The 27929-nt window shown below is 42.3% G+C and overlaps 1 protein-coding gene across 5 annotated transcripts in view; it reads right to left on the minus strand.

Annotated features, from left to right (window-relative positions):
- The window catches only part of LOC310882150 (uncharacterized protein), a 189713-nt gene that overhangs the window by 27974 nt on the left and 133810 nt on the right, over positions 1 to 27929 (minus strand). For all 5 annotated transcript variants that reach the window (XM_083800501.1, XM_083800504.1, XM_083800502.1 and 2 more), the window contains one exon: positions 12307 to 12440. The gene's annotated coding sequence lies outside the window, so the exon portion shown is untranslated. The remainder of the gene's footprint in view (positions 1 to 12306; positions 12441 to 27929) is intronic.

The raw sequence follows: 27929 nt of genomic DNA on the forward strand, positions 1-27929 counted from the left end.
AAGGCGGTATGACTTCAGGAAGAAAAAAAATCACTGAGTGGTAAACAATACAAATTTAAGGCCATCATTCAGCACAAGATTTGGAAGTGTCAGAAAAGCTAACCAAGCAGAGCTTAAGTGAGTGAGCTGGCAAGTAAAAAGGACACGATAAGCCTAACTTTCCAGGAAGCCAGCGCAGCAAGTTTCTTCATTAGCAATGCCCAAAGCACATCTGACTGCTCCATTAATGCCACCTGCTGGTAAACAGCAAGATCTTGTTCTTCTGTGTTGACTCCCTGGGGGACTCGCTGACCTGGGGACAGAACACGAGCACCACAGGGTCAAAGATCATACTTGGAAGGGAAGAGACCTCATGGGCAGCCCCCGTGAGGACCCTAGGGATCCCATCCCTGTATTCACATTACAGAAGTGTTCAACGAAGGTTCTACCAGATCATTCACATCCATATGTAACACTTACCAAGCTCTAGCATTTCTGGAAAGATCAGCTGAGCACTAAGTACATTTTCCAATAAATGCAAATAACCAGAGACTTCCAGTTAATTAAAGCTGACGGAGCTATTCACAAGAGGGGTAACTGGCCTGTTGGAAGTAGACTGATTGATGTATTTTTTCTTAAACTAAAACATTGAGACAAAAAAAATATTTCTGAAACGAAAAAAAAAGGGTCTCAAAAGTCTTTCCGTAGTGTCTTCCTGAGTGGTATTAAAATGTTTTGCCTAATTCTACAAATTTAAAACAACTGAACACCTGAAGACGTGCTACATGTGGGAAATATCTCTGGACTTTTTGGAGCTTTCAGGAGCAACAGAATTTCCAGCTGCTGGTTCTTCTCCATCTTATCGATTTGTTGATTTTTACATTCCTGTTGTAGGAGAGCTTTGATGACAACAGCAACAGGGTCTGACACGCTCTTCAACTGATGAAGCTAGGATGATTAATACACGTTGAAGACCAGATCATTATTTTTAGCTAATATGACTTGGTATTGTCCTAATTCAAATTCTGATTTTCATTTGCTCATGAACATGATTTGCTACTAAACGTTTTCAATTAAAAGTTGCTCAAGTTGTTGTGTTGGATCAACTTTCCACATTTCTGAGTCCATTTTTGACTAAAGAAGCTAACTTTCTCCTTAGAAAGGCAGAAAAAGGGTATGTTACAGTTTTACAGTTGTTCTCCATCACAGAAATGAGGGAGAGAGAGTTTGTGATTTCCCTGCACAAATCAGCTTTCTTTGTACGCAAACACCACTAATTACCTTCTCTTCATGCCTGAATATCAGAAAATTATCTATATTTAGCAGACTGAATGTAGCATTAGGAGTAGGATAAGGCTTCAGAGCAAGACACAAGTGTCTTCTTCAGAAGAATCCAGCATTTCTCAAAGTTTAATACTATCAATACATTCACTTACAGAAGAGAATGAATTTGATCAAAACTTCTGACACCCTTTCAATCTCATGGATTCTCAGCATCTCTTTTAGAGGACAACATGAAGACTTGTGTTCTATTTAAGTTACTCATTCTGCTGATATTACTTTTCAACCTCATACTCAAGCACGGCAGATAAGTGACACATCTTCATCATGTTCTATTCCTCCTCCTTCCCCATGTTCTTTTAGTGTCACAAAACAAAGAAAACACAGAGGGAAGGGCAGAGTGCATCCAGGAGATGCAACGGGGATGTGTGAAATGAAGAGCTACCCCAGGACTGGTGGAAGAGCAAACCACTGACTAAATGCTAGTGGTTTCCCAACATGGAAAACAAAATACATAGGGCATGATAAAAGAACATGAGAGGAGATGCATGCATGAAGAATAAGAGTACAAGTTTTATAAGAGGAGAGACGTTCTGCAGCTGACTGCTCCTCCATCCAGTCCTAAATACACAGTGATTCCATCTCTAAGACATATCACACACACAGAGGACCAACTATCAGTGCAAGCCACCCTGCACTGCTATATTCTGAGAAGAGCCTTCAGACTCCAGCATGGAATTATTTGTGTGATTTACAAGGCTGTGTTTTAGGGTAACAGTTTTAGTGTGGTTTTAATCAAAGCCCAGACTGCCAGACAGTGGAGAACATTCCAGCTGAACCTAAAGTGAAAGCTGCCAATAGGATAAAAAAAAACAATTCCCTGAAAAATTTTTGATCATGGGTTTTCTGTTAAAACTGTACAGTGTGCACCACTGATACATTACACCAGACTGTGCTGGGATATTTTTCCCTGAATCCATCAGTGTTCACATTGTCAGGAAATAGATTGAGCACAGCTGCGAGATCAGTACTTCCCCTTGTCTTGAGTGACAGGTATAACCCATGTTACAGCAGAGGAAGAACAGCCCTCATTCTCATTCTAGAAGTCACCAAGTCAGTTTTAGTTAGAAGTACTGCAATTATCCACTTTGCAATAGATAATTATCAGTGTTTCTAATTAAAGATAATTACAAAGTCCTGTACTGTTACCTATCTGAGATAACCTTTGCATCAAAATAAGACATGGCCCACACTTCCTTATTTGTGTTGCATAGTCATGGAGGTTCAGTGCACACCAAAAATATTTCATCTCTAGCCAGCTATACCAACGGCAGAAGTACAAACCTACACCAAAAGATACCCCTTGTAAAGCTTATGTCACTCAGAGAACTAGAATACATACATTAATTTGGGTTATGTAAGCAGAACCTACAAGGAAAATTTGCCAGGATGGTTACTGTCAAGCATTTTGTAGTAGAAAGGTCCAAGACTCTGCATAACAGACTATGTGACCCCCCATCTGAGTTGTTCATGTCCTGTTTATAACTTTTTCATATTTTTAATGACTTATTTATTCCATCAGTCGGTCTGCTAAAGAAGTTGTGGATCCAATAGCTCCCCATGTCTTTTCCCTATGCCATTTCAGCAAATGCCTTTTCAGCGTGACCCATGACACCTTCTGAAAATACCTCTAGTGTCTTGAGACAAGAGAACCCACAGCACTGCGAGCTATAGGGTCCTGCCACCACAACACCAACCACGGGGAGATATCTCTGAAAGAGCAATCGTTGTGAGCAGCAGATGCAGCAAGATGGTCAATCTGGTTAGCACGTGAATGTATTATCACACATTATCACACACAAATGTTATGTGTGTGTTATCACACACAACAGGCACCCAATTCTCTTTCTGCCTACTGGTATGCAGGGCAGGATTACCACAACACCAACCTAGTGACAGCAAAGTCAAAAGAGATTTTACAGAGATCACCAGCTACATAAATGAAGCTTTGACCACAGGAGCCAAGCCTATTTCAACAAATTTATGGCTACTGCTTTGAGGAATAGATCATCTGAGTACTGGTAGTGCAGGCATTTCATCTTTATCCCCCTCACAACAGTTCCTACTGCCTTGAGCCAGCCTGCTTTCTGAGACGAACCCTTCACCAAGTGCCTTTTAGCTTGGCCTGGTGGCCAACCATATCCTAGGCAGAGAAATCCCAGGCAATCACTCTCCTAAACAACCCCAAACTTCAGGGTGCAAGTGAAAGCGACCATGTCAGAGAACGATCTGTGCATCTGTCAGCATAAAAATTACATAGAGAATTACGTGATCAGAACAAGAGCTGCGTTTTCCAATCAACAATTTGTTCTTCGTTCTCTGACTACCCTGTCCCCAGGGCTGACCATTTTGAAGGTTTTCCACCCAGGATGAACCTGCCCATGTGTGCTTACAGCTGTTCCTTCAGTTTCTACATAATTTCCCTCCTTGCTTCAGCACAGCAACAGGAAGAGACAGTGATTGCTTCCAGACCGGGGCAGAGGAAGGGAACAGTGAGCTGTGATCAAGGACCTGGGTGGGAGATGTAGCCAGGGCAGCCGGGCGACCAAGCCTCCCAGGGCTGGCAAAGCAAGCGTTTTCCATCACGTGCTGCTCCCAACACCCGGCTTCAGTTCTAGCCTGAACTCTCCACAGCCCCTGTGACTTCAGCTGGGGGCAAGAGTTAAAGAAGCTCTTGGTCCCAGGCAGCCATTACATGACAGCAAAGGGTAAAGCATCTGCCAGAGGAGCTGAGCAAATTACAAGGAAGTTCGAATCAGTGTTATGGATGCTATCTTTAGCATAAATTCACACTACTGAATCTTGCAGTGGATCCATAAATCCATCATGTTTCAGAAGAACTTATAAAAATCTCATTCCTGAAGTAGCTGTCCTTTTCTGAAACAAGATGTTTAGTAGTGCAAAATCAAGCACTGGTTACCTTTGCCACAAGTACGTCAGGTATACGTGGTGTGGTGCCGTCAGTATCGCCTTGCCAGAACTCACTCCAAGAAGTGAGAGCAATACATAGCCATGGACAAATTGTGTTAAAAGCAAGGAGCATAACTGGCCTGTGACTAATTAAGAGTATTTACTGATGGTAACAGTACAAACAGCATTAAGCTTTGCCCCTTTGGTTGGTATAGGTTTTCAGATGAACGATACAGGGTATGGGATGCACAGACAAGCTACACAGATGTGCTTACTGCACAGCATAGTTCAAGTACAATGTATTTCCCATATTTAACGGATGTAACACTGGGTGTATTAGTTTAGTTACTCACACCAGCTGTCATTTACACTAACTGCTGTTCCTAAGGAGCTCAGCATAAGCACAAGCAAAGACCCAAACCAGAACGCTTCTCCCCACTGAAGTTACCACAGGTTCAAACACAGCAGCTGCCCAAATGAAGTGGCTATAGCATAAAACGGAGCACCAGCTTTCCTTTTAGGGGGTAATGAAACAGCAAGAAATGCTTTTCTGAGTTAAGATGAGAAACTCACCAAGGGTGAGCATGTGTGTGTTCTTAAATATAAAGAAGCTGTTAGCCTAAAGGATGAACCACATGAACTCCACAAGTTGGCAGAAGATTTACAGAGAGGCAAAGCTGCCAATTTACAGAGATCACCTCCTGGGGCATGCAGTCTACAGCAGTTATAATTTCTGAAAGAGGCTGTGGGAGTGCTATTAGAGGGAAGTGTCATTTCGAGTATAGGAACAAAATGCAAGAAATTATATTTGAATATCTAGGTTTGCTGACGGCTGATGTCTCTGCTGGTCAATACAAATGCATTTTGGAAGAAATAATGGTGCTTAAAATGCTAAAGTAAAGACCGATAATAACAGCAAGGAGATGCAAATCGTTCACCTTCTGAGGGGCATGATATAGCTGCCAGTGACACAGGGTATAATCCCTCCCCTCCCTGCTTCCAAGGGAAGCTGAGCGTGACAATCTCTTGCTGGTTTCTGGAGGAGAGCCACGGTGAGCTTGGTGGGCCATGAAGACCCTCGTTGAGGTCACAGCAGTTTTTGCAGGTGCCACGTCACAACCGCAGTCATTTGCACTTCCAATTTCTTTCCAGTCTCCCCTGCAACCAGAGCTCCGCAGCGCACAGAACAGAGCCCAGATCGCTTTCAAGGGAGAAATACCAGGCTAGGAACAGGAGGCTCATGGCATCAGCCCACCATCAGCACTGCCCAGCACAACATGAAGCAGGCTGCTGGTCACAAACTGAAGCCTACAGATCCAGCTATGCTGCTCCACTTCAAGCAGCTCCTGCCTCTGGAGCTGACCTAGGGCAGGACAAACAGGGCTTCCAAACCTGAAGCCATATACACTCCTTTGTACTTGTGGGATGGAGAACAATAAAGGACTGAACTAATCCCTTCATTCTTTGACAATGAACACATCTGTGATCTCCAGGTTTTCTAGAAACAAATGCTTCCTCTCTCCAAGCTGACCCTTGAACAAGAACAGCAAATACCCCCCCTACTACCCCCATGTGTTTTGTTAGCCCTCTCAGCTGCTTTCAGCTGTGGAGCAAAGCCTGTGCTGAAGGTCTCTGAAGGTCTTTGGAGCAGTATCTGAAGAAGCAAGAGCCCCATTAACACCATCACGTACTCGGAGAAGCTCAGTTACCAGAAGCATATGGTATGTTCCCAGGCACATTATACATCAGACTTCCACGGGTTCTGGAAGAGGAGATTTATGTTTAACCTCTTGTTTCCCCTACTGGCCTTTGATCTATTCCACTTGCTGGTAAATGGGCAATACAGCCAGGGAATGGCCACTGTCAGCTCCAGTCAAATTATGCAGGAAAAATAGTCTGCCTTTTCCTGAGAGAGGAACTTCATCCTCTCCTCTGAAGAGGGAGAAAATTTGTATTGACAGATTTGTCTCAGTCAGATAATATGGAAGCACATCTCTTACATGAGCCTAGATGTGTCTCTGGGAAAATGAGAGGGCACAACTGGAGTAGCTGTAGGCAAACAGATAAGGTCACTAGTAGCTTTGTACCTCCCTCTTTACACACTGAAGAAAGGTTTTCTGGCTCTGCATTAACACCCAGGAAGACTGAAATTATGTGGATTGAACTGTTACAAGCAACCTTACCAGAAACAGCACTCATTCTCAGACAAGCAGAGGACTCCTCTCCGCTTCCTGTATCACCTCAAACAGCAATCCTATGATTTACCAGGTGGTGCTTGGAGAAGTAGCTGTTTTCACTTAAACTGGTCCCTGACAGTTCCTGTGCTCTCATTAAGAGCATGTTTATGTTCACAGTGGGATGGGGACCTCCTCATTTGGCAGGTTAATGCACTATCAAGACCTTTTTAAATCAAGATCGCGCTTTTTCTTATTCAACTCTCAATCCCACAGGGGGGTTTCTGTTACCAGCTTGTTAACAGTGGTCTGGATCAAAACAATGTGGTGCCTGCAGCCAGATGGTCTGGCAGGAGGATTTCTGTCAGCTTACCCAGCAGTTTTCTGTGGCGTGAGGACTTCACTTACACACTGCAGTCACAGGAGAGGATGTTACTCTGCTAAGGGTATGCATCTTCAGGTAGGATACAGGTTAGGTAACACTGACACCACTGCATATTTCCAGGTTCTACCTCACCACTAGGAGTGTTGCATCAGTTTATCTCGAGCTCTGTTATGCTTAGGGTGTATCTACAAACCAAACCAAGTACACTGCAGTGATGTCTGAACTAGTAGCCATCACCCACGGGCCAAAGCCAGAAGCCAAATAACTGCATTAGCATGGAGTTGGGCCTGAAATTAAGCCCTAATGATTGCTAGCAGCTCACCTTACCATTGGGGTCATCTCCAGCTTGAGCCAGAGGCAAGCAATTATCTTGCTTTTGCAGTGCTCTGGAAAACCCTGTTGATATGCTGGGAAAGGAAGTTTCCTAGCTCAGGGGTTCCTCAAACCATAAGCATACCAAAAGCCCTCAGCAGAAGGGGCTCAGCCTGAGCTGTTTGCGCCAAGTGCTGCAGCAAAACTTCTGGGGTTGGGGAAGAGAAGTTTGGCTGAGCAGCTGAAAATCCTTACAGTCCAGATGCTGGCTTGTTCCATTAACACTGAAAGGTCAGGCCAGCACGAAGTTATGCTCTCTGTCTCACTGCTTTCAACCCACTCTTAATATTCTGAGGACTCTAGGCCTCCAGAACAAAAAATAATCAGAAATGACTTGATCTAAGAGTATGATGTCCAATCTTTGCTGGCCTCCGGGCAACACTACTGGGCCAGTAAGTGATAAACTGTTGCTGCATGCGACAGAATGCTTTCTCTGCCTTTTAACCTCGGCAGTAGCAACAGCAATGGCTTCCTACGGGTGGGAGCTGGAAGGAAGACTGCGGCTTTGTTTGGTGCAAGTCTGTTGACAGCTGTTCTCCTCCCAGGTGTGATCCAACACTGAAAACATACACACTAACTGCTTTGGTTTTTATATTTGGGAATCAAGAGCAGGAAGGTTAAAGTTAACTTTTGCTCTGGACCACGGCTGCACCCTGTTACTGATGCAGAATATATTTACAGGGCAATCTTGATGAGACTACAAGTAGCTCTTTTACACTGCTGTAATTTATGGAGGAGGAGGATCATCCGTAAAGGAGTCAGCCAGGGACAAAGTATTTTTCATGAAGCAGTTATGAAAAATGTGCTGTAGCTTGGGAGGGAAAAAACCCTCCAGAAGCGTGAAGCTATGTTCCAGTTCCTGCTGCCTTTCCTGCTTCATTCCCAAGGCTCACACCAGCCAGGCTGGCAGTCCTTCCCCTCTCTACCAGTAAATAAGCCTCCAGGTAACAAGGCACAGTGGTGCAACTGAGTACATTGTCAGAATTGATTCCTCCCAGCCCTTATGTTGACTTCTTGGCTTTACTTTATTCATTTAGTGCCTATGACTATTACAGCAGAATTACTATGTGTATTCTCCTTTGATCTAAACATCTCTACATAATGGTGAATTTAGACTACTTGACGGGGGAAGAAGAAAAGAACAGCAAATAATTTCATTCTTACAAAAGAATCTATTTGCAGGAGAACAGAGCTGGAAAATTACTGCCATTTTACTGTTTTGTTTGAATAATTTTCTGTAGGAGAATTTTAAATGCCTTGTGTATCAGTAAGGGGCAGCTGCTCCTTTTCCCAGATGGGTATTCTGGTATGAGGCACTGATACAATTTGGAAGATGGACTATTGACTGTTGTGAAATGATGCTGAAAATGATGCAAGCAATTTAATTCTCTAATGGCCTAAGGAAAGGAGGGAAAACTTTCTGGGCATTGTTTGACCTGCCTTATGAGAGGTTGAAAATCCTGTTCTGAGTAATCATAAGATGGATCTCATTTTATACATTTTGTTTTTATTCAGAAGCTGAAGGAAGTACTGAATCTCAATTTATAATTCTAGTTCCTTCCACTATTACTCAGAATGAATGGAGAGCACAGCTTCTGTTCCAAAAACTAAAATGCTTCAAGCCTTTAGATAACCTTCAAGAGAACTGCAAGATAGCCGTCAAAACTTTTCTGGTTCAATTAGAAGGCCAGCTTGCCTATAAAGGTAGGGGACTAGGATTCAGGAGATTTGTATTCCATTCTCAGTGCCACTACAAGTTTCCTGAGCAGGTCATTTAGCCTCATTAGAACTTGCTCCTCTCTAAGCACATTCTAGTTGCTTAAACTGCAAATTACTCAAGTAGAGGAGCACCTAACACTGTGTACCTGTAGCAGCCAGCAGAGTGGGGAACCACTGCACCGGGTAGCTGCACTCCAGCTCAATGTGATATTACCAACATAAAGACACCAAACAAGCTCCTCCCTGTTAGCACACCCTGACTGGACATTTCTCCCACTGTTCCACCAGCAGTCACTGCTGAACGTGCAGTGAGATGCTCTGAACAAAGCAGCAGGCTTGCAGCTTTAGTGATCTCCTTTCTGCATGAGGCCACACAAGGAAAAAGCCCAGGACCCAATACAACCTCGCTGGTTCACTCTGCCTTCCCTGTATCCATCACATGCTCCCTTTATAACAAGCCTTCAGGATAAACAATACCTCAACATTTTTGATTAAATGCTTTTCAAGCTCAAAGTCCCCAGCAAGCAAGCTAGTTTGGTCTGTGATATTGCATTATACAACAAGAATGATTGATTGAAACAAACCTTTTCCCTTTTCACTCCACAGCTATTTCCACAAGTATTTTGATTCTGGCAAGAAGTATGACATTATTGATTTGCTTCTGCACTGCTTGGTCTGGAGCCTCATCTGCAAAAGCATTATTCTTTATTGCTTCAATAATTTCACTGAGTGCAGAGAACTCCATTGTATTTTTTTTACTTAGCGTTTAGTGATTCTTTAAATTTTTTATGTGCTATGAAGCTGAGTATCAGCCATTTGCAGAAATGCACTGGAAGGTAACCAGAAATTCAGATGTCTCCATAGACATGGAACTACTACTCCTGCTGATGCAGAGCTCGCCACAAGAGGTTTTTTGCTTAGTCTGGGCACTGACAGCACACGGCATTCATGCAAGATTTTAAGTGATAAGAACGACTGGGAAGGGAAAGGAACTTATTCTGAACTCAGGACAGCACCACCTCCTGCACTGAAATGGCTCCTGGTCAGTAGAGGAAAAGTTTGATGCTTGAGCCAGACCCACAGCAGATCCTGGCAATGGGTCACTAAAAGCACATTCATTCTCACCCTTTCTTTTCAAACCCCTCTATTCATGGTGCTGAATGCAAAGGAAATTCCAGACTACTGAAGATCAAATCATACCTTGTCCATACATTGTTGGCAGATTTACAACTCTGGAACTGCCCAGGTAGCCTCTGGACATGTGCTGGGGACATTGAAACCAGAGCCCAACAGGCTCAGAAAATGGGTGCCAAGAGAAGGACCATTAGCAGGGCTCCACAAGTCAGGCTAACAGGCATTGATCCTAAAGACCACTTCCGCGTGGAGGAAGCTAACAGACTGACACTGCGCTCAGAAACATGCTGGGTGCTCCAAGCAGAGACACAGCTGTAGCCCACTCAAACTGAGGGAAGCCCAAGAAGACAAATACGGCATGGTGTGTCTTGAAGCAGGGGTCCGGTGGATCTGTCAAGGGGCCAAGACCTACCGGGAGAACTCTGCCTTTTCCTCACAGGCTGCTGCATCGTGTGTCAGCCACACGCTGCAACCCAGCTTGCAGGCTGAGGGCCAAAACAATTACAGTAAGACAGAAAACCTCCCACTCTCATTAGAGACATGAATGAGCTGTGATCTTCACGTTATGGAGCATTTTTAAGTTTCCAGGATAGTGCAACATACAGAGTTATTTAGCAGCCTGAAAAGGTCACATCTACTCTGCCTCCCACCACTGTTTACAGAGCACAGTAGGCAAATGCAATAGGTCATGTATTTTCATTCTGTAGATTTCAGGGAGAATTAGAAATTAGAAAGAAACATACTTGCAAAATAAAAAAACTGTGAATGGGACAAGCAGACAGGCAACGCATCCTCTTTCATATTTAAGTTCCCTTTCACTGGTCTTACGGGAGAAACACGGAACATTTTCCATATCTGAGGAATCAGACTCAAGCCTTGAATACTGAGCTGAGAACAAATCCCTGAACTAAGATTTCATTATACAACAGCCGCCCAGAAGCCATTTTGCACCTCAGTCTTTGCTTTATGACCTAAGAGATTAACAACTTCATACGAGGTGTCAGGCAGCGAGTTTGTAAAACCTAAACCCCAAAGCTTCTCTTTGTCAAGATGCTATCTTGTCTGTTTTGGACAGCAAAGGGTGTTCTTAAGAAAAAGACGGTATTATACCCTGAGATATTGCACTATTACACTTTATCAATGTATAGGCTTAGAACAGATTGTATGGTAATTTTCCCATACAGAGGATAAATATCAGCATTTAGAGGAAGGAGCACACTATACAATGTGCAATGCTGCAAGCATATGTTGAAACTCAATATATAAAATCTTTTTGCTCTCTCTCCAAGCAGCTGGATGATCTGATATAACACAGCTGACTTATTCCAGTCACCAAGGTCCTGCAATGCATGTCCATGCAGGGTGGAGGCAGAACTTAGTCCTAATAACCAATCCTACCCACTTCTGGGAATGCTTCACTAACCTCCTTCTCCACTTCAAGAATAAAATATTTTTTCAGAGCAATGGAAACTCCACCCCAAAGCCTCAAGCAAGCAACTTTTCCATGCAAAGACCTGGTCCTGCTTGAACGTGCAGAGCCAGGATTGCCAGCACAGCTATGCTCCCCCAGCGGGGCTCTGCTGAACCACTAGCTGCAAACACACCCACGGATGTGCTACTGAAAGGTTCAGGGCAAAGCTATATGAAAACAGTTCTGGTCTGTCCAAGTGAAAACTGGGTCCCACTGAAGTAAATGGAACTCTTCCTTCAGTCAAGAATTAGGCTCAGAATTAATCTTGTCATGCTTTCAAGATTGTCCCGGTGCATACTTCCTTGGTCGTGCGTTTTTTGACCTTATTTAAGAGACGTTTCAGTAGTTCTAATCTGCACATCTGTTCAATGCAACAACAGGGCAATCACAAAAAGCAATTTAAAATGATATTCTGGTATTTAGGGCTGACACATTCTTGCAGGTGACAGCTGTTTTGCCACATTGCCAACTACACAGCAAGCTTCATATCCAAGTGATAAGACGAAGGGAAATGGCCTCAAGTTGTGCCAGGCAAGGTTTAGGTTGGATATTAGGAGAAATTTCTTTCCTGAAAGGGTTGTGCAGCACTGGAAAAGGCTGCCCAGGGAAGTGGCTGAGTCACCATCCCTGGAGATCTTCGAGAAACATGCAGATATAGAACTTCATAGCATGGTTTAGTGGTGGACTTTAGTACTAGATTAGAGGTTGGACTAGATGAACTTAAAGGTCTTTTCCAACCTGAACAACTCTGTAAGTCCGTATTACACCCACAAAGAAAGTGTCCCGTAGCCCTGACAGGGCATAGGGTGGGCTCATCTTACCTCCAGCACTGCGAGCTCCGTGGCACATTTTCCTCACATACCAGCACCTCCATGCTTCTGGACGCAGATAGCATGCCCTTTCTTCCAGACACGTTTGCCACATACAGCATCGCTCCAGACACCACTGGGAGAAACTGAAAGTGGGGAGGGAGGTCAGGATGTTATTTTTGTCCTGTTTATCCCTTTATGATTTTATCCTAAGCCTTTAGTTTAAGGTGCACAATTCTTATTTCAGGGAAATCAGGGCCAGTTTTAAACTTAACAAAACAAAACCCTGCATTTCTTTTTCAACATCTAATGCAAACACTGCTGATAACAGCAGTATATTAACTGCCATCCTGCAGGACATCAGCCAACCCCAGACTAAGGGGGACATGACATTGCCTGTATTTTTGCTGTATCTAGTACCAATGAGACCACACCAAGAAGTCAGCATGTGCTCTGGCTCATGGCTGCTCTTCAAATCAACAGCCTACTAACACCTGCACAGTTTTACACCCTCTCTTCTGATTGGAACCTGCAGCAGAGTCAGTGTCATTGTGGCAAGTGGCTTCCCTGTCTCCAGCCCTGCTTATATTGTATTGAATTATGAACTTTAAGACCATCTCTCCACTGACTGATCAAATCTTTCTCTGCTGGGTGAGCTCAGGCTTTTAATTTTGTATCAGAAACAAATTAGGTCCTTAACCTGTAATGAACAGTAAGTTTACTGAACGACTGTAAGAGGTTTTTCTCTAGGAAGTTTTTAGAGCAAATCACTTAGTAAGTAAACTGCTAGAGTTCCTGTGAAATATTAAACATTTCATACTTGCATCATTCCAATAACACCACAGTTATTATAGAAGTAAGCTTTTTAAGCTCAGAGGTCAGTTTGAAGGGTTACATGATGCTCAGGCATTGTGATGCTCCCAAATCCAATTTCATATTCCCTTTTCTGCCCCCTGCCAAAAGTCTCACCTGCCAGTTGCTCACTCCTCGCTACCTTTAATAAAGCTCATTACTTTTAATACAGAAGCATTAGATTTCAGTGAGCAGATTTACCAGCCTGTTTTCTCCAGACTGTCCTGCTTGCTGTTTTTTCACCTCCAGAGTAAATGGCACATAAGTCCGTCAGAAGAACAGCAGCTCTTAATTTTTTTTGACACCTAGATGACTATTTTTAAGAGGGTCTACTTTCACAAGTTCATTTCATTCCCACTGCATTTCTGCTTTTATTTACAAGTATAGCACAAACCCATTCTGCCTGTTTTATCTGACTGTCATTTTGTTAGGAAGAGGTGCCGAGTGCTACATTTTCCATGAGTAAGTATTTCATAAAGTCTGCATTTCAGTTAGCCACTACACACTGATCAACCCTGACAGAACCCCATTTTTTAAATGGTCCCTGTTAAAAAAACAAACAAACAAACAAACAAACAAAAAACCCTCCAAATTACACTGACGTAGCACTGAGCATTTTGACTGCAGAGTGCTGTGGGAGCTGGTATAGCTTTTTTGTTCCGTTTGGACTTCAAATTAAGTAAGAGTACCTTGGCCCTTGATCACAGCTCTTCACAGTTAATGATACTGTGGTGATCTGGGATGAGCAACAACTAAGACAGAGCTTTGTGGACACCAGAATTTGGCCCCAGAATATAGTGAATTATTCTAGACTATTTCCGATGTTTCTTTTCTCCAACAAGTTTGCCAAGGGCTTGAAACAATTTAGCTTTTTTTAAGTTGGCACCAGAAGATCTCTCTGTTTCCATCAACAATTTACATGTATTCACAGCACATTTAACTAAGTAGATTTGGTTAGTGTTACACCTCATCTACTGAAGTCTGACTCTGTGGTTGTGGAGGAATTTAGATGTGGTGAATGATCAGACTCAATTTTCTATGAAATTCTAATTTTATTTTCACAGATTAGTGCTGATTCACATAGAAACATTTGAAAATGTGCTTACTATGTGCTTATTAGTATTTTTAAATTCAAGAGCTTCATCCACGCTGGAAAAACAGCCAGAAAAGACATTCAAGACAGGGATTATGAATTTTCTGACAGAAACTGAGTATCTGCTGAGCACAGACCCAGCTCCTACTGGGAAAGAACCAAAAAAATAAGAAAGGTAGCCCTAAATGAATTCAATGAATATTACAGACACTCAGAACCATTCACAATTGGACCGTTTGTGATCCAACTCTAATGTAAAGATACTGAAGATGTTCTAAGTTACTGCTCTAAGCAGCTTTTGCACGAGTCTTAACATCAGCACAGTATCAGCACTGTGGAGTTTCACGCTACTCCAGAGAAAGCAGAAGCCGCCTGCTAGCAGCATCATGCCTTGTATCATGCCCAGTTTTAATGATGGACTTCAGATGTTCTATGGTATCCCATAACATAAATAGATCAAAGCATGATAATTATTGTTAAACAGCTGTTTTCATAACAATTTATTTCCTTGTCAAGGCAAATTAAGGTAAGTTCCCAGTACTATTATCAGTAGTTTAGCTCTGTGCTCATTAGGAGTCATTTTCCTTAACGCTTTCCCTGCTTACTGTGAAATTCACTGTTGATTGAGACTTTCTTCATCATCTCACCTCTGCAGTTGGTATCAACAGACTCCTTGCAGTCATCTTTCTGCTTTAATGCTGTGTTAAGGATGCTCTGCAACCTGAGCCCCACATGTCAGTAAAGGCACTCTGACACTGCACATATTCTGCTCTTCGGAAACGAGACTGGAGGACACAGCTCTAGGAGGCTCCTGTTTGCCACTGTTGCCCTTTCACCCTCCCTGTTTCATTTAAAGACAATCTCTTATTATGCAGCCTTTTGATAATCTCTCGGCATATTCCAACATGGGTTCAAAACCAAAACCAATACAGAAATACACACCATTAACTGATAATTAAGAAGGATGACCAATTAAAGCCTAGCACTAGATCTATTGTGACTAAAACAGTACAGGAGGGTAATTAATGGCAGACTACAACGTTATTACAACACTAAAGCAGTGCAATCATGTGGGAATACTGAAATCCCTTGAATATGAGAATAATTCAAAAGCCAGCCTGTAAAAGCATCATCCAGTGAATGGGGCTGCAGATATAAGTTATGCTGAAAATCTGGAGAGTAGTAAAATCTCTTCATTTATTTCATTATCCTCTTTTCCACTGCATTGCATCCCTTCCCCAGTACAGTTCGTCTGTCAATTGTGTGGCAAAATTCACGTCCTTTTCCATCTAAATGGACTACGCTTCCAGCTAGCTCTCTGGTAAGAGAACGGTCTTCACACAAAGGTGCAGCGGCATGACATCTTGCCAAAAGAGAAGTCAACAAGAAACAATGGTCAGTTGACATTCCCAGGCCAACAATTTAGAGATGTTTTTATTATCCTTCCTTTGCCTACAAATTAATCTGTAAAATGGAGCCACAAGCTCTAGAAAGGTACCTCTAACCAAATCCAAGTTGAAATAATAAAAGAGGTTGAATCAAATCACTGTTTTGTAAGGGTTAGAAAAAATCTCACCTGAGCCACAAAATGAAGACAAAGTACTAAAATGACAGCTGGACTGGGAGATTTCCTTCTTTGCAAAATTAAGTAACTGTAGGCTTCAATTTTTAAGTGACTAAGTTGGGCCTGCTTCAATACACTTCTGCCTTTCTAACTGTACCTCTGTACTTAGCTATTTCCAGAAGGCCATAAAACATGTCCAAAGCAGGATGAGAAGCAGCAGCTATTTGAGAAGTCAGTGCTTGCAATAAATAATTAGAATTCTGAAAGGAAAAATCAAGCAAGTAAAAAGCTTCCTATGCAACAAGCCTACTCTTACCATACATGGAGTTATTCCCACACCCTATTCTACATACAGTTATATCCTGTAGCTGCCAACAGCAGGAAAGATGCTCGTAGACTTATGCAGGAGCTGCAGGCTAACAAGCCAGTGGTGGTATGTTAGACCTGGTGTCCATGAACACCTGTCTACAAGGAAGCTGAAGCTGGAAGCCAATGCTGTGGTAACGACTGGGGCACTGTAGCCAGGATTTATTGCTACTGCTACCTGAAATCTCCCCACTTGTCAAGGACAACTTTTTACAGGCAAAAATTCTTCATCCCACTGACAAGCTCAGTATCAGTCCCTTGCTCTCTGTACAACTACTCCCAACAGCTGGAAAAGGGTATTTTTCTCTTTTGTTTCAGAAGCATAATTAACACGGCACAGAAATCAAATAATCATCTACACGGTAAGAAATGAGAGGAAGTATTTTCTTTTAACTATTTTAGTTATCGTGACATATCAGGGGTGTTGGTTATAGGTCACTATGAGCTGAAGAAAAGCAATAGAAGCCAGGTTTTGCAAGTAGCATTGCCATCTATAGCAAGGCTTTGCATACGTATTTGCAAACAGCGATCTACATTTTCCACACATACAGGCTTTGGCAAAATCAGGACCTAAATAATTTCAGAAACAGGCTGCAACATCCACTTAATTACTGATATATCAAACAATGCTGAGTAAATTTTATGATGATCTTATTTTCTATCAGCATCGTATGAAAAATACACGCTATTTCTGAAGGGAGAGCAAAGCAGAATCATCAGTTTATTTTGAAGTTTAGTAGCATTGCAGTATATTCCCAAATCTATGTTTCCATCAGATCAAACATACCACACTTTAGGTTGGCATTTAATACAGATATTTGTAGCCTGCAGGAATAATAAATGAAACTAATTAAGTTTAATAATTCAAGAGAACCTGGCATGCCTGATTGCTACAAAAATGCTAATTATCTTTCTCTTCTTCCAGTACCCCCCGCCTCCCCAATATAAAGTTATACTGGAAATATCAAACAAATGTTTTAAGAAAAAAAGTAGCAATGGCAAGCAACTTCCAACACAGAAAACACCCTGGGTCAGGTTTGCAGCTGATGCAAACTTGAACAAAATCCTACAGATTTTGAAGGAGTAATGCCCGTTTTCATGAGGAATCAGCTTAGTCAAAGATTTATTTTTCTTATATGTCCTCACATTGGAAACAGGACCTGAAAATCTACCTTAGATATCACTAAATCCAAGTCAAGAGCTACAAAGCAGCAGAGACTTCAACTACTGAGATAGCTTTACTATTTGGTTCACGTGTGTTTGCACGCAGTAACTTTTAATGAAGATCTTCCTCTGCCGAAGTAAGTAGAACATATGAAAGCATCAGTATTTCTAAGAGACTACCCTTCTCCTTCCCCACATCCCCTTTCAGGACTATTACCAAAAACACAAATACAAATAAGTATGTAAAGCCTCTTAGACTGATGGATGTGCAATTCATCTGTTAATTGAAGTTAAAATTGAGAGAAGGCTTTGTCAACAGAAGTACTAGACACGAGGGAAAACGTGAAGATTTTGCCATGGACGCAAGTCGGGTACAGTGCAGCACTTCAGACTAGTAGTTACCCATGCAAGAAGTATTATGTAGGTTATTTCTTAGAATTAAGAAAATAAACAATCGCAGCTGCACCCATTCATTTTGTTCCAAAATCCACTCCCAGACAATGCTCTTTCGCCAAGGTGAAGAGTTAAGGAAAATACTCTAACAGATGATTAATTTCCATTGCAGTACAGTGAAAATCTTTAGAGCCAGAGGTTGACTTAGATTACCTTGCTAACTAATAAAGAGAGCTTTGTACAGGTTTTTAATTAGGTCGCCTAAAGCTCATTCTTCCTTCATTATTTATGATTCTTCTCCACAGTGTAATTACCACCAACACACACCATGTGCTAGTGAGAAGCAGAGCCATTTCCTCCTCCTGCTCAGGCATTTGTACCTAACGGTAATTGTATAAAGAGACTGCATGTGCAGACGTCATCTGCGCTCCTTTTTCAAACCTCTCTTTTCCTGGGACATCTACAAAACACTCACTAGGCAGACTGCTAAGGCTGCCCAGAGTAGTTATTAACCACAGCATTTCTTTTCACTGTCCATATCCATCTGGCATCCCTAGTTCGATAGAATCTCTTCCAGTCAAGGCTACTTTCTCCTGTACAGTGCCTACCATAGCGGGCCTTGAACAACAGTGACGGATTCTCAGCAGCATCATTAACGACACCATTTTTAATTTGTATAAGGAGATTTATAACGTCTGGTAGAACAACAGTGAACAAGGTTGCTCCCATATTCACGTTTTAAATTACAGGAGAAAGTACGTTTCACTTGCACACAGTGCGGGACACAGGAAGGGCTGCATAAAGAAAGTGAATTATTTACACGTTAAGCATTACCCACTTCAGCTGAGTTGCCTTTGCCCACTAAGTCCCATGTCTGCTCATTTACTACGACCATTGGGGAGACTGAGTTAAGCCGGCAAACACCAAAGCTTGTGCTAGACATGCACCTCACAGAGGACAGGTGAGTGGCACTGGGGAGCAGGCTGGGGGGAACAGTGCTGTGACATGCAAAAGAGGTATCAAAGCCAGGCAGCTCCACTTGAATCTCATGCTGTCATTATTTCTTGGCAAAGACAGCTACTGAATACAGGCAAGTAGAATCTAAGTCTGCATGCCACTAAAATTTATTTCCCAGGCTGAAAGGCTTGTTTGCCAAGTCTTCAATTATTGCATTCACTGCTTATCCCAGAGCATGCAGAGGCTCCACACCCTCCCCGGTACTCAGACTTGGGTGAGTTTGTGGGACAGGCATTGACATTTAATGCATTCTACCTCACTGTAGCTCTGCTGTGCAGATTTCTTCCTTTTCCTTAGCTGTGCCCAGAGAGAGCATTTAAGGCCAGCAATTCCATATGCACAGCACATCTTCTTTCTATTGTGTACTATGCTTTTTCAAAGTTTAATAAGCCTCTGAAAAAAATGAGCATTCCTGTTCAGTTGCATTTGGGTATAATGGAGATTTTTTTTATTTTTTGCAGGGGTTGAATTAATTCACTCTAGCACCCTGCCTATGCAGATATAGTGCTACCTCTACCCCTGCACATGGAAAAAACAATTTGTGGCATCATTGATTTGCATTGTAGCATCCCTGAAAGCCCTGTCACTGACTAAGCAACATCTTCGTATCCAAACAGCTCAAGAAGAACATCTCCAGCCAGTGAGGGGAAGTTTTTACTTTTATTTTTTAATCTTTGGTTTGGGGAAAAAGCTTATTAGTTTCAGGAATGACTTTCCTCCATGTACTTTACATACTGCTAATCATAAGAAAAACTGATGCTAGTCCACAGAAAAAGAAATTCCAGGGGAAAAAGAAAAAAAAGAACAACAACAACAACAATCACATTTGCTTCTTGCTTTAAAGCTTAGAAAAGGGTGGAGAAGGCAGGCACGAAGGCTGGCTATTTGACTATCTTAGGTCATATGGGACAACAGCTTCCCAGCAGGGACGCACAGGGTTGGTTTTCTGCTCACACTGGCATGCGAGGACCCTGCTGAAGGAGGGAGGAAGGACACTGCTACAGGGACATTTCTTTGCAGCATGGACAATAAGAAAGAACCGGGGCTAATGAGCCCCACAAAGCAGCTTCAAAGCTACAGTGAAAATATACTTTGTGGTTTTTCTGTCACATACCCACCAGAACCCACGCTCAGGGTCCCACCCAGCATTCTCAAGACTCTGTCATCTGCAACTGAAGTAATTATCCAAGGGGACACAGGTACAGGACAGATCAGTAAAACATGCCTACCTTGACACGTAGCTACTTCTTTTGTTCGGATGAGTATACTTCGGTAAATTGTGACTAAAACTGGACAGCAGAGAGGTCAGAGTGCAGGATGACCAGTAACAGGGAAGACTCTGTTTTCAAGAAATGCCAGGAGTTGCTAGAAATGACCCCCATCACTCAAGAGAGCTTTTTTCCAGATGTAAATGATGTAACTCCCAAATGATTCTTGTTAACATTTTGGTTACTTGCCTTTTGTGAAACTCCAACATACAGCTTTCATTGCTAGAACAGTGTCAGATCTTAATATGGAAGGTTTTATGTTTCTACAGGTAATTACTCAGCAGAAGTTTGGATTCAAGATTGAAGTCTTCAAAACATGCTAACTCCCCAGAGCATGGAATGCATCAGTGGGACTGCAACAAGAAGCTGCTCTGCTTAAGCCTGATATGCTAGAGCCTAAATTCTTGTTACAGATACTTAAAACCAAATTGCAGACACACTTCAAAGGAACAGAAAGGAAGACGGCTAATACAAGAATGTATGACCCCTTGAGATACCTTCTATTTTATTTTGCTCATGAAGGTCCCCAATCTAGAGTTTCTGATGACCAGTGAATCCTTCCTTCCTCACTGAGCTAACTAACACAGAAGTCTGCACATGCCCGCACACAACTCTAAAACAGGAAAGAAGCATTTACCCTTCTGAACCCCATGGACATGCAATGCACAGTAAGTTCTTGCCTATAAGCATTCAGCCATGTGCTTGCAGGGCTCCTGGCAATTCCTGTAATTGCCGTTAGTTGATTTACATGTCACATTCCGAGCTCTAGATATAAGAGCAGAAGTTGCCTGCAGGTTTGAATCCTTTCGGAACCACTGTATATCATGGCAGGGAAGGTAGATGAAACAGTTCTATGACAACAGAACAGCAGGAAGAAAGTTCCCTCCAGTAGTACTGCAGCTTCTGTTACATACATCAATGACTAATTTGGAATACTGTAACTTCACCTAGGCCAATACATTTGCATTGGGAAGAAAAATTATGCCAGTGTCTACACTAAGGCCTGTTTCCTGCTTGTTGCAGAAACAAGTGCCTTTTAAATACACATTGGTGAATTCAAAGCAAGCACGAAGAATATTGATATTCTCAGCCAGCCAACAATGAGACAGATTCCAATAGCATTACTGGCAGATTTGTGACAGTTTGTTACTTCAGTGGTGCTACTGGATGAAGCATGTACCACTCAGCACAAGTCTACCCAGTATTAGTTATTCACCCATTTCATTATGTGAAGGACCATCCTTTAAATTGCCAAAGGTATATTCAAAAGGCAATACATATGCAGAGTTATGGGCACGATCCTGCCAAATACTAGCACACAGCTTTCACTCACTACTCAGGATATCTTCTGTAATACCTCCTTAACTTTAAAGACATGCTTAAGTCTCAAAGAAGTTAGAATTAAAGGCCATTCTTTGAATAGATGTTTCTGTCTAGCACATCCGTCAGATGAGAGCTCTAGTACTTACCAACAATGCATGCTATTACTTATTGACTCACTGAAAAAAAGTTCCTTCAATACCTATTCATGCAAATTTTAATTATTTATTCAACATTAAACCTTTCATTAGGCTGTTCCTAGGAAGCAGGGCGAAGAGGGCTTTAGCAATACAGTCATAGACCCAAACCCTGTTAGAAAAATGACACTTTCACTTCAGTAGACTGACATATACCAATGTAGTTAATGTGATTCTTATGTTCTAAGTACAAAAAGATACTGCACTGGGTTTTGTAACACCCCTGATAATTGTTCATCAGAGCTGTAATTTGTACATGTATGCTACAGTTAAATCTGTACAGCAGTGTCTAAGAGAAAGTTTGCTGTTTACAGTAATGAGTATGTGACACTTTCATTTTTGCTACTATGAAATTTCTGTCAGAAAAAACTCATCCCTCATTTGCATCCAGTGCAGGGCAACAGACATTTCTTAATTTCATTTAAGAGTATGCTGAGGCAACTCCTGGAACAATGCGTTTGCAGTGCTGAAACACTGAACAAGCAGATGAACCATAGTAACAATTGCTTGTATTAATTACATACCAAGTTGACAGGCAGAGAACTGGACTCGCTGAATGCACACACGAACCTGTAGTATCTAGCACACACCAGCCTCTAGTATCTCACAATAAGCCTGCCAGAAGCATAAACAATGCTGTTCCCTGGGGTATTGCAAACTGCTATCCCCTTACATTTTTCTTCCAACAAACTTGTGCAGACTCCAAGGTACAAGATGGGCTGCAGAGAAATCAAATAATATAAACCATCATAAGCAAGAAAGGTGGCAAGCAAGAACAGTGATGAAAAGAGGAAAAATACTATTACATGCAAGTTGTCAAAAGAGTGATCAGAAAACAGATTTTAGACACTATGTGGAAAAAACAAAGAGCTAAAGATTAAAAGAGTACCACGGCTAGACCTTGATGACTTGAAAAGAGCTTACTTGAACTTGAATTGAAACAAAAACTCTCCCATTTATACTAGTAATGGAACAATAATCTAACCTCTGGGCAAAGTATGAGAGCAAGGCACATCAGAGATGAAGTGCAAGATGTGTAAATTCTAATACTTAGTCTTAGAAGTGAAATGATTTTTATCTGAGGAGGTTATTGTAAACAGTTTTATTTTAGTAGATTTTCAAAAGACAACTCCTACACACAAATGCATACAGGAACACGATACTTTTCTCTATCTGAACTTTGCCTTGACATAAGAAATACTGTGCGTCATTTATTTTAAAAAAGTTGGAAAACCAACTACTCTTAAAGCATAGCCATGCATTTCAACGTTTTATGCTTTTAAAATGCCAAAATAATCAACTGATCCCTCCTGTGAAAAGAAAAGCTACTGAGTCTCCTTCTGTGAAACTGGAAGCACAACCTGTGTGAGCTCATCTCTGCTTCACGCATTCAGAAATATGGACGAGCTCAATTCCAATGTTAATATCTACGGTCAAAGTAGTCTGTGCTTCTCTCACAAGCAGAAAAGAGAGAATATTCACAGAGACTCTTTTCAATAAGCAAAGATGTACCTGAATTGCTTTGGAGACTGATAATATTCACTATTTAAAATGACCGTGTAGGAATTGCTGTGGTAGAAATGCAGACAGCAGACAACATGGTGCAGTGAACTTCATGGGTGATGGTGATTGTCATTTTTAGGAATATTAAATTTCACAAGCCTCAGTGCTTTGCTCTGTGACATTGAGGCTAGCTGGAACAATGAACTAGCTCTTGCTAAAGACAACAACGTGACTCAAGGACAGCTGCTCATACTCAGCTCTGCTATTCAGGAACCATCCTAAACATAATACACTAGAAGAAAATGATAAACTCTCCTTATGCAATGGCCATTTAAATTCCCAGAACAGACTTCTGGAGTTCCAGTCCCTTTCTCCCATCTCTGAGGAACTCACCCAATGTGGTATCAGATCTGCAACATGAGCTAAGATACAGCTCAGGGACATGTTTTCTGTCAAGTATCACCAGCCATTTTCCTCCTCTTCTCTTCAGCAGAAATATTTGACCAAGCTGAACTGCATCACAACAAAAATATTGTTCATGAATTTTTTTCCCCCATAATATTATTATGTCCCTTTTTCTGCCATAAAGACCTGCAAAAACACTCTACCAGCAACATCCCTTTCCCCACAATCTTCTCCAATTTTCACTTCTTGGTTTAGCCTACTCAAGTCCAGGAAATAAAACAGGAGTTAAATAATTTTACCTTCAAACATTAAGATACTGAAAACATACATTAGAAAAAGGGAAAAGTCACAATAGGGATGTGGCTACAGACAGAAATCCTCCAGAGAGCACATCAGTAGAAGCTTGCTAATTTGCTGGGCCAATTTCTCTTTGCTTTTCTATTGCCTTAGATAAGCAACCAGAGGAGAAAGTAACTGGCACAGAACGCTAACTTCAGGCCCTCTGAGGGCTGGAGGAGCTCACGTATGGCACTCACCTGCTGCAAGGCAGCACCCGGTACCTGTGGCGCTGTCAACGCCCGCAAACACAGGAGCAATGCCGCCTTACCGCCACCAGCAGGCCGACGAGGACGGGCCGTCAGTTCAGGAGCCGGGCAGCACCGCCTGAGCCCCACAGCGGCCCGGCTGCCCGACGGCACCGGGCCTGGAAGAAGCGCGGCGCCTGCGCCTCCCTCAGCCGCTCCCGCCTCAGCCGCTCCCGCCTCAGCCGCTCCCGCCTCAGCCCCGGCCGTACCGTTGCGGCCGTGCCCATCCCCGCACGCACCGCCCTGGCGAGGCCCCTCAGCGTGGCCCAGCGACCTGCTCCTGTGACAGTTGGGTCATTCCCAGCATTTGCAGCTCCTTTCTCTGCCCTGTGTTTTCTTTACATCCCCCTTTCAGCCCATAATGGGCTCTCTCGTCCTTCACAACAGATTTCCTTCATCCTCTTGACACCTTTCTGACATCTTTCATCCAGTTCGTCATGTTGACACCTTTCTGGATTTAAGAAGCCCACAAAAAGCAACAAGCTGAAGGGAATTGAGAATAACAACACCAAAGCAAAGAGCCTAGTCAGTCTGTCCTAGATGTAAAAAGCAAAACCAGAACAAAACAAACAAACAAAAAACCACTAACTAATGAACAGTGATTTTCTCTTAACTGCCCCAGTTCTGGCTTCAGCTGGAGAGGTCTCCTCAACCTCGGTACTTGCTCCTTGTGGGCTTGCACTCTGCAAAGGGTTTGCTGACTCCTAAAACTAATGGAGATTTAAGGACAGCATCCTGATAACCTTTCCAATGTACCTGGAGAGATGTTGGTGCTTGCCCTTGAAAATTCTCCCCACAGAAACGTCTCATCTGCTCTATAGAAGACAGCAATAAATTCAGTGACATACTCAGCACGGACAGATCCCGGACCAAGTGTAATTTTACTGACATGCATGAAGTTACATCAGAATTGATTTACCCCACTAAGTTAGACTTCAGCTTGTTCTCCACATCCCTGTTGCCCTTCAAAATGGTGTGCGCAGTCAGCCTGCAAGGACAGTTTCACTGCTTGTTGAAACTCATTAAAATGTGCTCCCACCGCTGGGCAGAGCTGGCCCACATGCCCAAGCTTACCCAGTGCCTTTGGAGCTTGTTGAGGGTCTCACTCCACTGCCACTTGGCACATGCAGACAGGCTGTACAAAACCTTTGGCATGCCAGAGAAATGCAGACAGCTTTTCCTGAGATTGCTTTTGCAAGAGTTATAAAGCCTCCAGATCAGATCTGGAGCTTCTATTTCATGGAGACCCAAAGAATCTAAATAATTTTGGTGAGCATGCTCCTGCAAATCACTCACTTAAAAAAAGGGGGGAGGGAGGAGTTGACTTTCCAAAGTCGCTCTTCTTTTTGGTAGTGAGGCAGTGTGCCCTTGGCTTCTTCTGATCAGTGGGACATTCAGCAGTAAGCACTTTCTTTGAGTTTCATCAATATTTTCAAGAGATAGAAGAGAACTTCACTCCTTTTTGAGTACCACTCAGACTAAGATGAAAAGCTTGTGAAGCTGCCAATTACATAACCTGAACTGCCTTGTCAGTAAAGAGCTTTGCAGGATGCATTCTTGCTTCACAGGATGGAAATTCAGCTTTTATTCAAGTGGTTTGATTTGGTGACTTCACTGTTTAATGCATGTAGCTGCTGTGATCAATCAGAAGCAATAACTGAAAGGAAGGTTGCTCAGATTAATTCTCCTACCAGGAGAATGTGCTGAATATGCTCTATCCCCTGGATAACATGCCAGTGTGACCATTTCAAGACAAGGGTTGATGCAGACTGCACTGGAGACAACATATGCTTACCCTGCATGACAGAATCCCAAGCTGAGATATTGGACAGGCCACCAGTAGATTCCCACAGAGTAGGGGGCACATCAGATCTGGCCTGGAAGTTGTATAGCCATGTTTGTGCTGAATTGCATCCAGATTAGTAAAACATGTCTCCTGACTTACTAGTTTGGGCCTTCTACCAAGTCATAGACAGCCATACCGTTTCCCAGTCTAAAATGACTTGTATACAGCTGACTGGGTCACTCGGAAACAGCATTTCTTCTCTCCCTGATCAACATGGGTATGAGGTCTGGATTTGAGTGCCTTAGATTGCAAAGCCTTTGGGACAGGAACAGTCTCTTGCTTACAAGTCTGGGTGGTACCTTCCATTTTGTTGCCTCACTCATGAATGGGAATGCACAAGTGTTCCTAAGCTTGAATATGACAGCTTTTCCTTCTGTAAAATTAGATCAGAGCCGTTAAACTGCTGTTCTGACAGAAACTAAGAGAGAGAAAAACTATCAGTAAAATGTGTCCAAAGGAAAAACAATGCTGAGCTTATTAGCCAAGTTGCATGCAAGCTTAAAATTTATCAGTCTAGACCTGGAAATTTATGTTCAGAGCCACGAATTCAGAGTTAATTTATTATGCAGTAGATTTACAGCTCCACTGAGCTTAATGGGATTTGTTATTCTGTTAAATGGGCTTTTCCCTCAGAGCACCTTGTTTCATTAGACTATGTAACAGAGGTTTGCATGAATGAGGTGTGTAAACAATACAGCAACACACCAGCTGCCCCTTTGTTTTGTGCACTGTAGTGCTAATTCCTCTTACAGACTGTGGGTGCACGTGTACTGCACTCCATGCACAGGAGGGCATGCATGCACCGTGGTCATGGAGGCAAGAGGAGGCAGTGGGATTTCTCTTTGCTGAAAGCCAAGAAGAAGCTGCAAGGAATGTTACAGACCCCTTGAGAGAGGTTTTGACTTGCTAATGGTCTCCAGTGTGTTTAGAGTTCAAAATTGGACCTAGCTTGCTTGCACTGTGTTGACAACACATTCTCCATGAACCAGCTAGCATTTGGGGATGTGCCAGATGTATACAGAACTGTCTATAATTAAAAACACCTTGATTCATAGCAGTGTTAAGTGGATCTAACGAAATCAAGGCCCCGAGACTCTCTCTGTCTCCTGTAAAGTATCTAAAATTCAAGTGTCAAAACAGAGAAGTCCACAAGGTAGGAGGAAGGCCAAACTTCATTTCAGAGAGGTGAAGCCAAGGCAGTGAAATAGCACGTCACCCTGGTGAAAAATCCAGGAGCCAACCCAAGGCCTGCTTGTTCATTCAACACCTGAATGAAACTCCTTTTATGATGGTCCTCATAGGCTTCTACTCCAGTGTGCCCAGACTAGATACTGTTCTTCTCATGTCCATCTCTCTGATGAGAAAAGAGATCCTCCCTCTCCAGGGCTAATTGGAAAATGAATTTTTCCGTTAACTTTCATTTTTTTGTAACTGAGTTCTTTGCCATTCTGAGCAGCAAGTTGAGCGTAAATGCTATAACCCTTAGTCAGGCAATGCATCCATTAAGGAGACATTTTGCACTTTTTTATGATACGATTTTATACTACACAACTGACTGACCTTGATATTCCCACTGTTTACAATCATTTAATTTTCATACATAATATTATGATGTTTTCCAAGGAAAATTTATAAGTAATTTCAGCAGCTATTAGACATTGCCAGTGAAACTCCATTTATGATGAAGAACAGAATAAAACCCATGGAACTGTCAAGGAAAACAAGAAAGTCAATGTCTAAATTCTTGACAGCATCAATAACAACAAATCTAGTGTGAAATGGCATGAGTTTTCCCCAGATATCCATTTTGTAGCTTGTATAGAATAGAAATCTTGCTGAAAACAAAATTAATGTACAGAACAAGGACTGAACAAATTCATAAAAGCTGCAGAACTCAAAAAGAAATTCTTTCTTCCTCTGTTGCTTTCATTTGTGTGTATATTCATGACTGTGTGTAAATCTAAATACATTCATAAGCCTTAGGGCAATGTTGATTCAGAAACACAGAACAAAAATTAAAGAATCAATGACCTCTTGAAATAAATGATAGAACTCCCTTGATT

Source organism: Anser anser (genome assembly GCF_964211835.1).
Source record: "Anser anser genome assembly, chromosome: 15".
Lineage (NCBI taxonomy): Eukaryota > Metazoa > Chordata > Aves > Anseriformes > Anatidae > Anser > Anser anser.